This window comes from Arachis stenosperma, chromosome 4 (assembly GCF_014773155.1).
Source record: "Arachis stenosperma cultivar V10309 chromosome 4, arast.V10309.gnm1.PFL2, whole genome shotgun sequence".
Taxonomy (NCBI): Eukaryota; Viridiplantae; Streptophyta; class Magnoliopsida; order Fabales; family Fabaceae; genus Arachis; species Arachis stenosperma.
The window spans coordinates 6,744,352-6,758,557 of NC_080380.1; positions in this window are offsets into that span (position 1 = coordinate 6,744,352).

Below are 14,206 nucleotides of genomic sequence, written 5' to 3' on the forward strand. Positions count from 1 at the left end.
GAAGTCCAAGCCAGCCTCTAGCGACTGGTTTGAGATCTTCTCTCTTGAGTTGAATTGGGATGCCAGTGGTGCTGGTGGTCCACCTGGCTTCGGGGATGCATATATCCTCTAGAATCTTGTCAAGGCCCTTGTTTGTTCTCATCATTCTCCTATTAAAGGAGTCTGGGTCATCTTTCAGCTAAGGCAGCTTAAAGATCTCCCTGATTTTGTCAGGGTGGATGTGAACAATTTTTCCTCTGACCAAGGTCTGATAGTCATAAAGGGCAGTTCCAGATATTCTCTGTCTGTCCGTTTGCCACAGATTAGCATAGAATTCCTGAACCATGTTCCTTCCCACTTTTGTTTCAGGATTAGCTAGGATTTTCCAGTTCCTGTTTCGAATTTGCTCTTGGATCTCCGGATATTCATCTTCTTTCAGATCGAACTTGACTTCCGGGATCACTGATCTTAGACCCATTATTTTGTAGTAATGGTCTGAATGTTCTTTGGTTAAGAACTTCTCTTGATTCCAAAGTGGTTTTGGAATACTCTCTTTCTTGCCTCTTAAAGTGGGTTGTTTTCCTTTAGGAGCCATGATCTTAGTGGGTATGGTTTAGTGATCATGGATAAACACATCAAACTTAGAGGTTTGCTTGTCCTTAAGCAAAAGAAAAGAAAGGAGAGGGATAGAAGGAGAGCTAGTGTGGAATGGTGGATGAGAAGAGGGAGGCCGAATGGGGATTTAAAAGGGAGGGGGTGGGTTTTCGAAAATTTTTAAAAAGATATAAGATAAAAGATATGATTTATAAAAGATAAATATGATAAGAAAAAGATATAATTTTAAAAAAATTGTGAATGATATTTGTAAAAGATAAATCTGAATTTTTATTTTGAAAAAAAGATTTAAAAAGATAGTTGAGTTTTGAAAGATTTGAAAAAGAGTTGGATTGGATTGGAAAAGGATTTGTTCTTATGGATTAAGATGCATTTGATATTTTTGAAAAAGGGATTTTAGAAATTAGGATTAAAATTTTTGGAATTGAGGGATGAGATTTTGTAACATGTTTATGCAAGAAATCATGAATTGAAACATAAAAAAATTTAAAAAAATTGTGAAGTGAAAACGAATTTACCTCCTCCCCACCATCCTGGCGTTAAACGCCCAAACGCTGCATGTTTTGGGCGTTTAACACCCATGTGCAGCTTCTCCTGGGCGTTCAACGCCCAGCTGTTGCTTCTTTCTGGCGTTGAACGCCAGGAAGTCCTTTGTCACTGGGCATTTTTCTGAATGCCCAGGACGCTGTCAATCTGGCGTTAAACGCCCAGAATGTGCTTCTTTCTGGCGTTTAACGCCCAGATGGCTATCCTTACTGGCGTTGAACGCCCAGTGGATGCTTCTTTTGGGCATTCAACGCCCAAAACAGCTTTTACTGGCTTTTTCGCACCAGTGAGCATCCTTTTTGCTGTTTTATCTTGTGAGGCCTTCTGTAACTCTGTGAACTCATGTGATTGCCATTTTACCTTGAAGAAAACTAATATGAAACTATAAAAAAATCAATAATTGAAAAATAGACTTTGTTAATGGCTGGGTTGCCTCCCAGCAAGCGCTTCTTTATTGTCTTTAGCTGGACTATTACTGAGCTTTAATCAAGCCTCAGTTTTGAGCATTCTTGCTCAAAATTGCCTTCAAGATAATGTTTGACTCTCTGTCCATTAACAATGAACTTTTTATTAGAATCATTATCCTGAAGCTCTACGTATCCATATGGTGACACGCTTGTAATCACATATGGACCTTTCCACCGGGACTTCAATTTCCCGGGGAATAATCTGAGCCTAGAATTAAATAGCAGAACTTTCTGCCCTGACTCAAAGACTCCGGATGATAATTTCTTATCATGCCATCTTTTTGCTTTCTCTTTGTAAATTTTTGCATTCTCGAAAGCATTGAGTCTAAATTCCTCTAGCTCATTTAACTGGAGCAATCGTTTTTCTCCAGCTAACTTGGCATCAAGGTTTAGGAATCTGGTTGCCCAGTAGGCTTTATGTTTCAGTTCCACTGGCAAGTGATAGGCTTTTCCATACACAAGTTGGTATGGAGAAGTTCCTATAGGAGTCTTGAATGCTGTTCTGTATGCCCACAGAGCATCATCCAAGCTTCTTGCCCAATCCCTTCTGCGGTTAATCACAGTCCGTTCCAGGATTCTTTTAAGTTCTCTATTAGAGACTTCAGCTTGCCCATTTGTCTGTGGATGATATGGAGTGGCTACCCTGTGGCTAACTCCATATCGAACCAAAGCAGAGTAAAGCTGTTTATTGCAGAAATGAGTGCCCCCATCACTGATTAGTACTCTAGGGATACCAAATCTGCTGAAGATGTGTTTCTGGAGGAATTTCAGCACTGTCTTAGTGTCATTAGTGGGTGTTGCAATAGCTTCCACCCATTTGGATACATAATCCACTGCCACCAGAATATAAGTGTTTGAGTATGATGGTGGAAAAGGCCCCATGAAGTTAATACCCCATACATCAAACAACTCAATCTCCAAGATCCCTTGTTGAGGCATGGCATAACTGTGAGGCAGATTGCCAGAGCTTTGGCAACTGTCACAGTTAAGTACAAACACTCGGGAGTCTTTATAGAGAGTAGGCCAGTAGAAGCCACATTAGAGGACTCTTGTGGCTGTTCCCTCACTTCCAAAATGTCCTCCATACTATGATCCATGGCAGTGCCAGAGGATCTTCTGTGCTTCTTCTTTAGGCACACATCTACGGATTACTCTGTTTGTACATCTCTTGAAGAGATATGGTTAATCCCAAAGATAGTACTTTGCATCCGTGATCAATTTATTTGCTTGCTGCCTAATGTATTCTTTGGGTATGAATCTCACTGCCTTGTAGTTTGCAATATCTGCAAACCATGGCACTTCCTGGATGGCGAAGAGTTGCTCATCTGAAAAGGTTTCAGATGTCTCAGTAAGAGGGAGGGACGCCCCTTCTACTGGTTCTATTCGGGACAGGTGATCTGCTACTTGGTTCTCTGTTCATTTTCTGTCTCTTATTTCTATATCAAACTCTTGCAGAAGCAACACCCATCTGATGAGTCTGGGTTTTGAATCCTGCTTTGTGAGTAGATATTTAAGAGCAGCATGGTCAGTGTACACAATCACTTTTGATCCTACTAAATAGGATCTGAACTTGTTAATGGCATAAACCACTGCAAGTAATTCTTTTTCTGTGGTTGTGTAGTTCTTCGGTGCGTCATTTAAAACACGACTGGCATAGTAAATGACGTGCAGAAGCTTGTCATGCCTTTGTCCCAACACTGCACCAATGGCATGGTCACTGGCATCACACATTAATTCAAATGGTAATGTCCAGTCTGGGGCAGAGATGACTGGTGCTGTGACCAGTTTAGCTTTCAGGGTCTCAAACGCCTGCAGACACTCCTTATCAAAGATGAATGGCGTGTCAGCAGCTAGCAGATTACTCAGAGGTTTGGCAATTTTTGAAAAATATTTTATAAACCTCCTATAGAATCCTGCATGCCCCAGAAAGCTTTTGATTGCCTTAACATTGGTAGGTGGTGGTAATTTTTCAATTACCTCTACCTTAGCTTGATCCACCTCTATGCCCTTGTTCAAAATTTTGTGCCCAAGGACAATTTCTTCAGTCACCATAAAGTGACATTTTTTCCAGTTTAAAACCAGGTTAGTCTCTTGGCACCTCTTTAGAACAAGTGTTAGATGGTCAAGACAGGAGCTAAATGAGTCTCCAAATACTGAAAAGTCATCCATGAAGACTTCCAGAAATTTTTCCACCATATCAGAGAAAATAGAGAGCATGCACCTTTGAAAGGTTGCAGGTGCATTGAACAGATCAAATGGCATCCTTCTGTATGCAAATACTCCGGATGGACATGTGAATGCTGTTTTCTCTTGATCCTAGGGATCTACTGCAATTTGATTATAACCTGAATATCCATCCAGGAAGCAGTAGTATTCATGACCTGCCAGTCTTTCTAGCATCTGGTCTATGAATGGTAGAGGAAAATTATCTGTTCTGGTAGCTGTATTGAGCCTTCTGTAATCAATACACATACGTCATCCTGTAACTGTTCTTGTAGGAACCAGTTCATTTTTTTCATTATGGACCACTGTCATGCCACCTTTCTTAGGGATGACTTGGACAGGGCTCACCCAGGAGCTATCAGAAATAGGATAAATAATCCCAGCCTCTAGTAATTTAGTGACTTCTTTCTGCACCACCTCCTTCATGGCTGGATTCAGCCACCTTTGTGGTTGAACCACTGGCTTAGCGTCACCCTCCAATAGGATCTCGTGCATGCATCTGGCTGGGCTAATGCCCTTAAGATCACTGATAGACCACCCAAGAACTGTCTTGTGTGTCCTTAGCACTTGAATTAGTGCTTCCTCTTCCTGTGGCTCTAAGGTAGAGCTTATGATTACAGGAAAGGTATCACCTTCTCCCAGAAATGCATATTTCAGGGATGGTGGTAATGGTTTGAGCTCGGGTTTAGGAGGTTTCTCCTCTTTCTGAGGGATTTTCAGAGGTTCTATTATTCTCTCTGATTCCTCCAGATCAGGCTGAACATTTTTAAAGATATCCTCTAGCTCTGATTCGAGACTCTCAGCCATATTGACTTCTTTTACCAGAGAGTCAATAATATCAACGCTCATGTAGTCATTTTGGGTGTCTGGATGCTGCATGGCTTTGACAACATTCAACTTGAACTCATCCTCATTGACTCTAAGGGTTACTTCCCCTTTTTAAACATCAATAAGGGTTCGGCCAGTTGCTAGGAAAGGTCTTCCCAGAATGAGAGTTGCACTCTTATGCTCCTCCATTTCCAGCACCACAAAGTCAGTGGGAAAGGCAAATGGCCCAACCTTGACAATCATGTCTTCAATCACGCCTGATGGGTATTTAATGGAGCCATCAGCAAGTTGGAGACATATCCGGGTTGGTTTAACTTCTTCAGTCAAACCTAACTTTTTGATAATAGATGTAGGTATTAGGTTAATACTTGCCCCAAGGTCACATAGAGCTTGCTTGGTACAAGTACCTTCTAATGTGCATGGTATCATAAAGCTTCCCGGATCCTTAAGCTTCTCAGGTAAGCTTTTCAGAATGACTGCACTGCATTCTTCAGTGAGGTAAACTTTCTCAGTTTCCCTCCAATCCTTCTTATGACTCAAGATCTCTTTCATGAACTTAGCATAAGAGGGTATTTGCTCAAGTGCCTCTGCAAATGGAATCTTTATTTCAAGAGTCCTGAGATAGTCTGCAAAGCGGGCAAATTGCTTATCCTGTTCCGCTTGGCGGAGTTTCTGAGGATAAGGCATTTTGGCTTTATATTCCTCAACCTTAGTTGCTGTAGATTTATTGCCTACAGATGTGGGTTGAGAAGCCTTTTTAGAGGGGTTGCTATCAGCATTTGTATGTGTCTGATCTCCCACTGGCGTTTGAATGCCAGGGGTGGAAGCTGGAGTGGCATTAGACGCCAGCTCCTTACCTATTTTTGGCGTCTGAACGCCAGAACTGTGCTTCCTTTGGGCATTCAACGCCAACTCCTTGCTTGTTTTTGGCGTTGAACGCCAGGACTGAGCATGGTTTGGGCGTTCAACGCCAGCTTTCCACCCATTTTCTGGCGTTTGAGCGCCAGAATTATTCCTCTCTGGGCTCTTATTGTCCTTAGAGGGATTTTAGGTAGCAGTATGTTCATTTCTTGGCTTCCTGCTGCTTTGAAGTGAGGTATTTAATGTTTTTCCACTTCTTAATTGAACTGCTTGGCACTCTTCTGTTATTTGTTTTGATAACTGCTGTTCTGTTTGCTTCAACTGTATTTCCATATTCATATTAGCCATTCTTGTTTCTTGTAGTATCTCCTTGAATTTGGCTAGCTGTTTTGTTAGAAAATCCAATTGCTACTTGAATTCAGTAACTTGTTCTGCAGGACTGAGTTCAGCAGTTACTGTTTTAGCTTCTTCTTTCATGGAAGGTTCACTGCTTAGGTACAGATGCTGATTTCTGGCAACTGTATCAATGAGCTCTTGAGCTTCTTCAATTGTCTTTCTCATGTGGATAGATCCACCAGCTGAGTGGTCTAGAGAAATCTGAGCTTTTTCTGTAAGACCATAATAGAAGATGTCCAATTGCACCCACTCTGAAAATATTTCAGAGGGACATTTTCTTAGCATCTCTCTGTATCTCTCCCAGGCATCATAAAGGGATTCATTATCTCCTTGTTTGAAGCCTTGGATGCTTAGCCTTAGCTGTGTCATCTGTTTTGGAGAAAAATAGTGATTCAGGAATTTTTCTAACAACTGTTTCCATGTCTTTATGCTGTCTTTAGGTTGGTTATTTAACCACCTCTTAGCTTGGTCTTTTACAGCAAATGGAAACAGTAATAATCTGTAGACATCCTGATCTACTTCCTTATCATGTACTGTGTCAGCAATTTGTAAAAATTGTGCCAGAAATTCTGTAGGTTCTTCCTGCGGAAGACCGGAATACTGGCAACTTTGCTGCACCATGATAATGAGTTGAGGATTCAACTCAAAACTACTGACTCCAATGGAGGGTATACAAATACTACTCCCATATGAAGCAGTAGTGGGGTTAGCATATGACCCCAGAGTACTTCTGGACTGTTCATTTCCACTTAGTTCCATGATGGAGCAAGGGAGATGATATGGATGTAAATTTTATTTATTTTATTATATATAAAAATTTATTTTCAAAATAAAATAAAATAAAATAAGATAAAATAAAAACAAAATAAAAATAAAAATAAAAAAAATTGAAAATGTTTTGTGAAGATTTTCGAAAAAAATTGAGGAGAGAGAATGTGGTTAGGATATTTTTGAAAAAGATAATAAAATAATTTTTTTTTTAAAAAAATCTTAAAAGGATAAGATTTGAAAAATTTTGAAATTGAAATCTAAATTTTTATAAAAAAATCGAAATAATTGCTAAAAAATAGTTAGAAAAGATATTTTTTTGAATTTTGAATTTTATGATGAAAGAGAAAAACACACAAAAGACACAAGACTTAAAATTTTTAGATCTAATGCTCCTTGTTTTCGAAAATTTTGGAGGAAAAATATCAAGGAACACCAAACTTAAAAATTTTAAGATCAAAACACAAAGAAGACTCAAGAACACTTTGAAGATTCACAAGAACAATAAGAACAAAAGAAAGAACACCAAACTTAAAATTTTTAGAAAAATTCAATAAAATTTTCGAAAATTATAAAAAGATTAACAATAAAACACCAAACTTAAAGTTTGGCACAAGATTCAATCAAAGAAAAATTATTTTTGAAAAAAATTTTAAAAAGAAGATACCCAATTACCAAGAACATAGACCAACGCTTTAGCCAATTGGGCAGTAAAGGTAACACTTGTTTTGAAGAGGTATATATTTTTTATCCCTTTTGAAGACTAATGCTTTGGAAAAGAACAAGAAAAACAAGAAAAGACACAGAACAAGAAAAACTAAAAATCAAACAAGAAAAATAAACAAGAACAACTTGAAGATCAAAGAACACAAATTCGAAAATTTAAAAGGAAAATATAAAATATGCAATTGACACCAAACTTAGAACAAGACACTAACTCACGAAAAATTAAAAATTAATAAGGAAAAGTAATATTTTTGAAAATTTTTTGAAGAGAAATTAAAGGACTTAAATTTAATGACTCTTAGCATCAATACTCTATTCCTAATCTAAGCAACAAAATAAACCTTTAGTTGTTCAAACTCAAACAATCCCCGGCAACGGCGCCAAAAACTTGGTGCACGAAATTGAAAATCACAATTCTTGTCACAACTTCTCACAACTAACCAGCAAGTGCATTGGGTCGTCCAAGTAATACCTTACGTGAGTAAGGGTCGAATCCCACGGAGATTGTTGGCTTGAAGCAAGATATGGTTATCTTGTAACTCTTAGTCAGGGTATAATATCAATAATAATTTTTAGTTTTAATTGTAAAAAGTCAAAGGCCATAAAATAAATAATTGTTACTCAATAATGGAGAATATGTTGGAGTTTTGGAGATGCTTTGTCTTCTGAATTCCTGTAACATAATGCTTCCTCACTTTCAAAAGTGCAAAGTTCCTTCCATGGCAAGCTGTATGTAGGGTGTCATTGTTGTCAATGGCTACTTCCCATCCTCTCAGTGAAAATGGTCCAGATGCTCTATCACAGCATGGCTAATCATCTGTCGATTCTCGATCATGTCAGAATAAGATCCATTGATCCTTTTGCGTCTGTCACTACGCCCAACACTCGCGAGTTTGAAGCTTGTCACAACCATTCAATCCTTGAATCCTACTCAGAATACCACAGATAAGGTTTAGACTTTCCGGATTCTCATGAATGCCGCCATCAATTCTAGCTTATACCACGAAGATTCTGATTAAGGAATCTAAGAGATATTCATTCAATCTAATGTAGAACGGAGGTGGTTGTCAGATACACGTTCATGGATTGAGGAAGGTGATGAGTGTCACGGATCATCACCTTCTTCATAGTGAGGCGCGAATGGATATCTTAGATAGGAACAAGCATGTTTGAATGGGAAACAGAAATAATTGCATTAATTCATCGAGACGTTGCAGAGCTCCTCACCCCCAACAATAGGGTTTAGAGACTCATGCTGCCAAAAGGTACAAATTTCAGATCTAAAAATGTCATGAGATACAAAATAAGTCTCTAAAAGTTGTTTAAATATTAAACTAGTAACCTAGATTTACAGAAAATGAGTAAACTGAGATAATTGGTGCAGAAATCCATTTCTGGGGCCCACTTGGTGTGTGCTGGGGCTGAGACTTAAGCTTCTCACGTGCCTGGGCTGTTTCTGGAGTTGAATGCCAGGTTGTAATGTGTTTTGGCGTTGAACTCCAACTTGTAACCTGTTTCTGGCGTTGGACGCCAGACTACAACATGAAATTGGCATTGAACGCCAGTTTACATTGTCTATCCTCGCGCAAAGTATGAACTATTATATATTGATGGAAAGTCCTGGATGTCTACTTTCCAACCCAATTGAGAGCGCGCTAATTGGACTTCTGTAGCTCCAAAAAATCTATTCCGAGTGCAGGGAGGTCAGAATCCAACAGCATCAGCAGTTCTTTTTCAACCTAAATCAGATTTTTGCTCAGCTCCCTCAATTTCAGCCAGAAAATACCTGAAATCACAGAAAAACACACAAACTCATAGTAAAGTCCAGAAATATGATTTTTGCTTAGAAACTAATAAAATTCTACTAAAAACTAATTAAAACATACTAAAATCTACATGAAATTACCCCCAAAAAGCGTATAAAATATCCGCTCATCAACAACTCAGAACGTAGAGCACCCTCTAGTCATCTTCGACATTGTTATCAACAACTAAAAGGTTCACTACCAATCCACTCGTTCGAGAGCATAAAGGAGCTGTTTATAATATTCCCCACACTTGAGCCTTGATTATTGAAAACTCTATCATTTCTCTTTAGCCAAACTGCCCAGATGACAGCAAAAAATCCAATCAACCACCACTTCCTCTCATTCTTTCATTGTGAAGCATTCGTCCAACTCTCAAAGTGCTGCTTTAGTGTACCTGGCACAGTCCAATTCTTTCCAAGAGCGAACAGCCAAGCACACCACACCTGTCAAGTGAGCTCACAGCCAATAAATAGATGAAAAGCAGACTCAACAGTCTTACAGCATAAGACACAGATATTATCAAGCTGGTCAATGACACCTAATCTGCACAATCTTTCCTTAGTATTTACCCTCTCAACCAATACAAACCAAGCAAATAACTCAACCCGTGGCGGAACGAAACCCCTCCAAATAGCACTAGTGAAACTATAGCTTGTTATTTCCTTTAGGAGAACTGCTGCCTGCATCACCTGCACAAAGGAGTTAGTCGTAAAAATACCAGTTTTATCAAATTTCCAGATCACCATATCCTCTCTCTCATGTATTAGTCTGACTGGCTGCAAGACTTCATGGAGCTGGTTTAAAAGTTCCAGCTCCCATTGAAATAACTCTCTCCTCCATTGGAAACTCCATATCCACTCTAATCCATCCCAAAACCCACAGTCCCCTATAATAGATCCTTTCAGGTTTGAGACCAAAAAAAGTCTTGGAACGTATCTTGCAACCTACCACTAGGTAACCAGACATCCTCCCAGAACCGAATTGTTCTACCATTTCTTACATCCATAGCCAAATCTCTGATCATCATCTCCCTAATTTGTGACTCCCTGATTTGAAGCTGACAGATATCCTTCCAAGGACCCCCCTTGTAGGAATAGGCTGATCGCACAACATCTCAGAAGGATTCATGCTATTACAAGAGCACACAACTCTCTTCCATAAAGGGCAGTCCTCTTTCGAAAATCTCCACCACCACTTAAATAGGAGAGCTGTATTTCTGATCACTGCATCTCCCACTCCCAATCCACCCGCCTTCCGAGGAGCCATCACGACCTCCCATCTCACTAGTGACATTCCAACCTTTCCATCCTCATTACTCCACAAGAACAGTCTTTGTAACGAGATTAACTTCTCCGCTACTGCCTTTGGCATCTTATACAAGTTGAGATAGTATATAGGCAGGTTATTGAGCACATATTTAATGAGTACTAACTTACCCACTTTATTGAGCGTCTTAGCCTTCCACAGACTCAACTTTTCTTCTACCTTCTCAATCACTGATTTTCAAATCTTAACTAATCTCGGATTCGCTCCTAGAGATATGCCAAGGTACCAGATTGGTAGAGTGTCTTTCTTGCATCCCAACAAATGACACAACTGCTGCGTCCATCTTAAAAATACATATACTAATACCTGCTATAATTGAGAGAAAATATGATGAAAAAAATAAAGATTTTTTTACAAATAGTTAAATATTTATTTAAAAAAAATATATTATTTTATTTTTATTATTTTTTAATATAGATTACATACTTTTTTTTATTCTCTCAATACAAAAATCTTTTTATCATAAAATTTACATGTATATTAATTGATTTAGTTGCTCAATTTTGACATATATATATATATATACCAAAGATAGAAGATTCGAATTCGCAACCTCTTAATTGAGTATGAAAAAATTATGCCATTTGAGCTATATATATATATGGTGCTTTTGAAAAATATTTCATCAGACACTGAAAATTAGACATGTTAATATTTATAAACGATATTTCACAAATTTTTTAACAAAATAATTAACTACTAAAGTAGTCAAATTTGTCATAGCTGAATAATGGTTTTGCATCATAATCAAGATTATTTTAAAATACAAAATATATATTCTTATATAGTGGTTAATTAGTGATTAATTTTTATGTGTATGTAGTATATATATGATTATTCTCTTTATTTGGATGAATGTATTTTAAAAACTTATTCATAAAAAAAATTATCAAAATAGTCACAATATATTTATACATATTTATACGAGATTGATACGTCGGATTGTTTTTTTTTTTTTAAATAATACCTATTTTAATACCTAAAATTGAACAAATGACTTAATTTGATCGTTGACTTTATAAAATGACTAACTAAATCTCTTGAAGAAATTTGATGACAAAAACAGATCTGTCTTACACCTTTGTGTGGTAGTGATAGTTGAATACCACTACCATAAGACTAAAATAATTGATAGAAACAAATTTTAATTGTTGTTATTAATATATAATATTCGAAACTACGTCCTACAAATTTAAAAGTTTAGGACGCTTTCTAACTTTGAGTTGTAAAAACTTGTCTTAATTAGTTGTATATATATATATATATATAATATGGCATTGGATTCGACGGTCCTAGAATGTTTGGACCGTTAAATGGTCCTATAACAAAATATTTTTTTTAATTTTTTAATAACAGTTAAATAGTCTTTATTTAATTTTAAATATAAATTAATCTTTTATATATTATTTAATTATAAAATTTATTTTTTATTTTATAAATTATTATTCTGATCACTTATTATTCCAAGAATTATATTTTTATTATTCTGAATCACTTATTATTAGTTTATATGAATTTTTTTTATCATTTACTATACTGTGTTTTTTTTATATATATTTTTTTGAAATTTTTTTTATTTTTATTTGGCTTTGTTTATATAATTTTTTACTTATTTTTATTTATATAACAAATATCATTGATTTTTTTATTTTTTTAGTACTCTAATCTCTCAAGTATTTTATTAATTTTATGATATTTTTATTATTTTTTATTCATATGAATTCTTTTTTTTTATTTTTTATTGCACTACATTTATGTTTTGTATGAAAGTTTTTTTGTTATTTGATTTTATTCATATGAATTTTATTTATCTTTTATTGTTTATTTTGTTCATATGATGTATGTTGTTGGTTTTATATAATTTTTATTCTTTCTTATTTGTATGAGTTTTTCTTTTGTTCTTTATTGTATTTTATCTTTGTTTTGTATGAATTTTTTTATTTTTTATTTGGCTCTGTAAAATTTGTAATTATAATTCTTATATACTATGTTTATTATCAAAATTTTGTATAATATGAATTATGATCTTATCAAAAGGATAAAATAAATAAAAAAATAATCATAGGTAACAATAAAATCATAAATAATAAAAATTTATAGTCCAAAATAATAATAAGTTAAATAATACTAAAAAAATTAAAAAATATTTTCTTTTTGTTTGACATTATAAAATTTGTAGTACTTTCATTCATATTTTTATTTTTTTTATTGTATTTATTTTATTTATATGATATATATATATATTATTTTTTTTAGTATTATGATTTTTCATGTATATTATTATTTTTTGGAGTTCTTATTATTTCTTAGTTCATATGAACTTTTTTTTTTTCATTTAGTATACTATTCTTTATGTCTATTTTTTAGGAAGTCTTTTTTACTTTTATTTGTCTTTGTTTATTTTAATTTTTTGCTTTTTTTATTATTGACTTTTTTTATATTATTTTTTTAATGTTCTGATTTCTTAGGTATATTATTAATATTTTATGGTATTCTTATTATTTCTTGTTTATATGAATTCTATTTTTTCTCTCATTTACTACAAAACAATATGATAAGACTCAATTAAAAAATAAGTAGAACAATATTAGGACGGAAGTATAGTATAAATTTTTTGGCAAAAAAATTGGATTTTGAATGAGATTATACTAAACACACTATTGATGCATCAAATGAATGGTGGAAGAGAAAATAATTGGTACGTAGTAACTTATTATTAAGAAAAAAAATTTAAGTTTATTTTTGGTAATGAATGTTGTGTTGATTAGTTGTACACATACAGAAAAATCTCTTATATGAAAAATTCAAAAATAAAAGACTTTCTTTTAAAAATGAGTTAACTATATTATTCAAAGATGTTATGGCCGATGACAAATTTGCTTGAGCTCCTTCATCTAGGATTTTACCTAGTGGCATAGAAGAATATAGTGATGGATATCGACCATACTTTGAGGAAGGTCATGTTAATATAGAAGAAGGTTCTGGAGATAGTGAAGAAGGTATAGATGCTAGTATAAGAATTAGTACTGAATTTCAACAAATAAATCTTAGTTCTTTTAAAAAATAATAATAATCAAAAGAGTGGAAAAAAGAAAGAGAGCTGTGGTTTGTGAAACAATAAAAAAGAAGAAGAAAAATTTTAAGGCCCTCCCTCAAAGCGATGCAATAGGTAGAATTATTTCTGTATCTGAATCATGCTCAACTATTATGTCCACATTTTTAGTACCTGGTGCATCTATTGGAGAAGTAATGGCTGAGATTTAGAAGACAGAAACTATCACTAGTGATCTCGATTTATATAATCGTTGTTGTCAACTAATGATATTTAAGTCTACTAGAAAAATGTTTGTATCCTTAAAATGATATTGTGTAAGGATTGTTGATTGACTCAAATATGCAGCTTATAATCTACTACCATTCATGCAAAATTAATTAAGTTATTATTGTACTTTATTTTAACTGGACCATGAATTTCTTGTTATGTTAGGATAAGCCAATAGAAAATTTTTGTGTTGCTTATGTGTTATTTTATAATAAATTATTTGTGGTACTTAATTATTGTTCTTATTATATACAATTTATTTCTTATTTTGGTATTGTTATGTTCATAATAATTTATTTATATCTCTATCTAGGACTAAATTTTTGTTAATTAATTTGGAA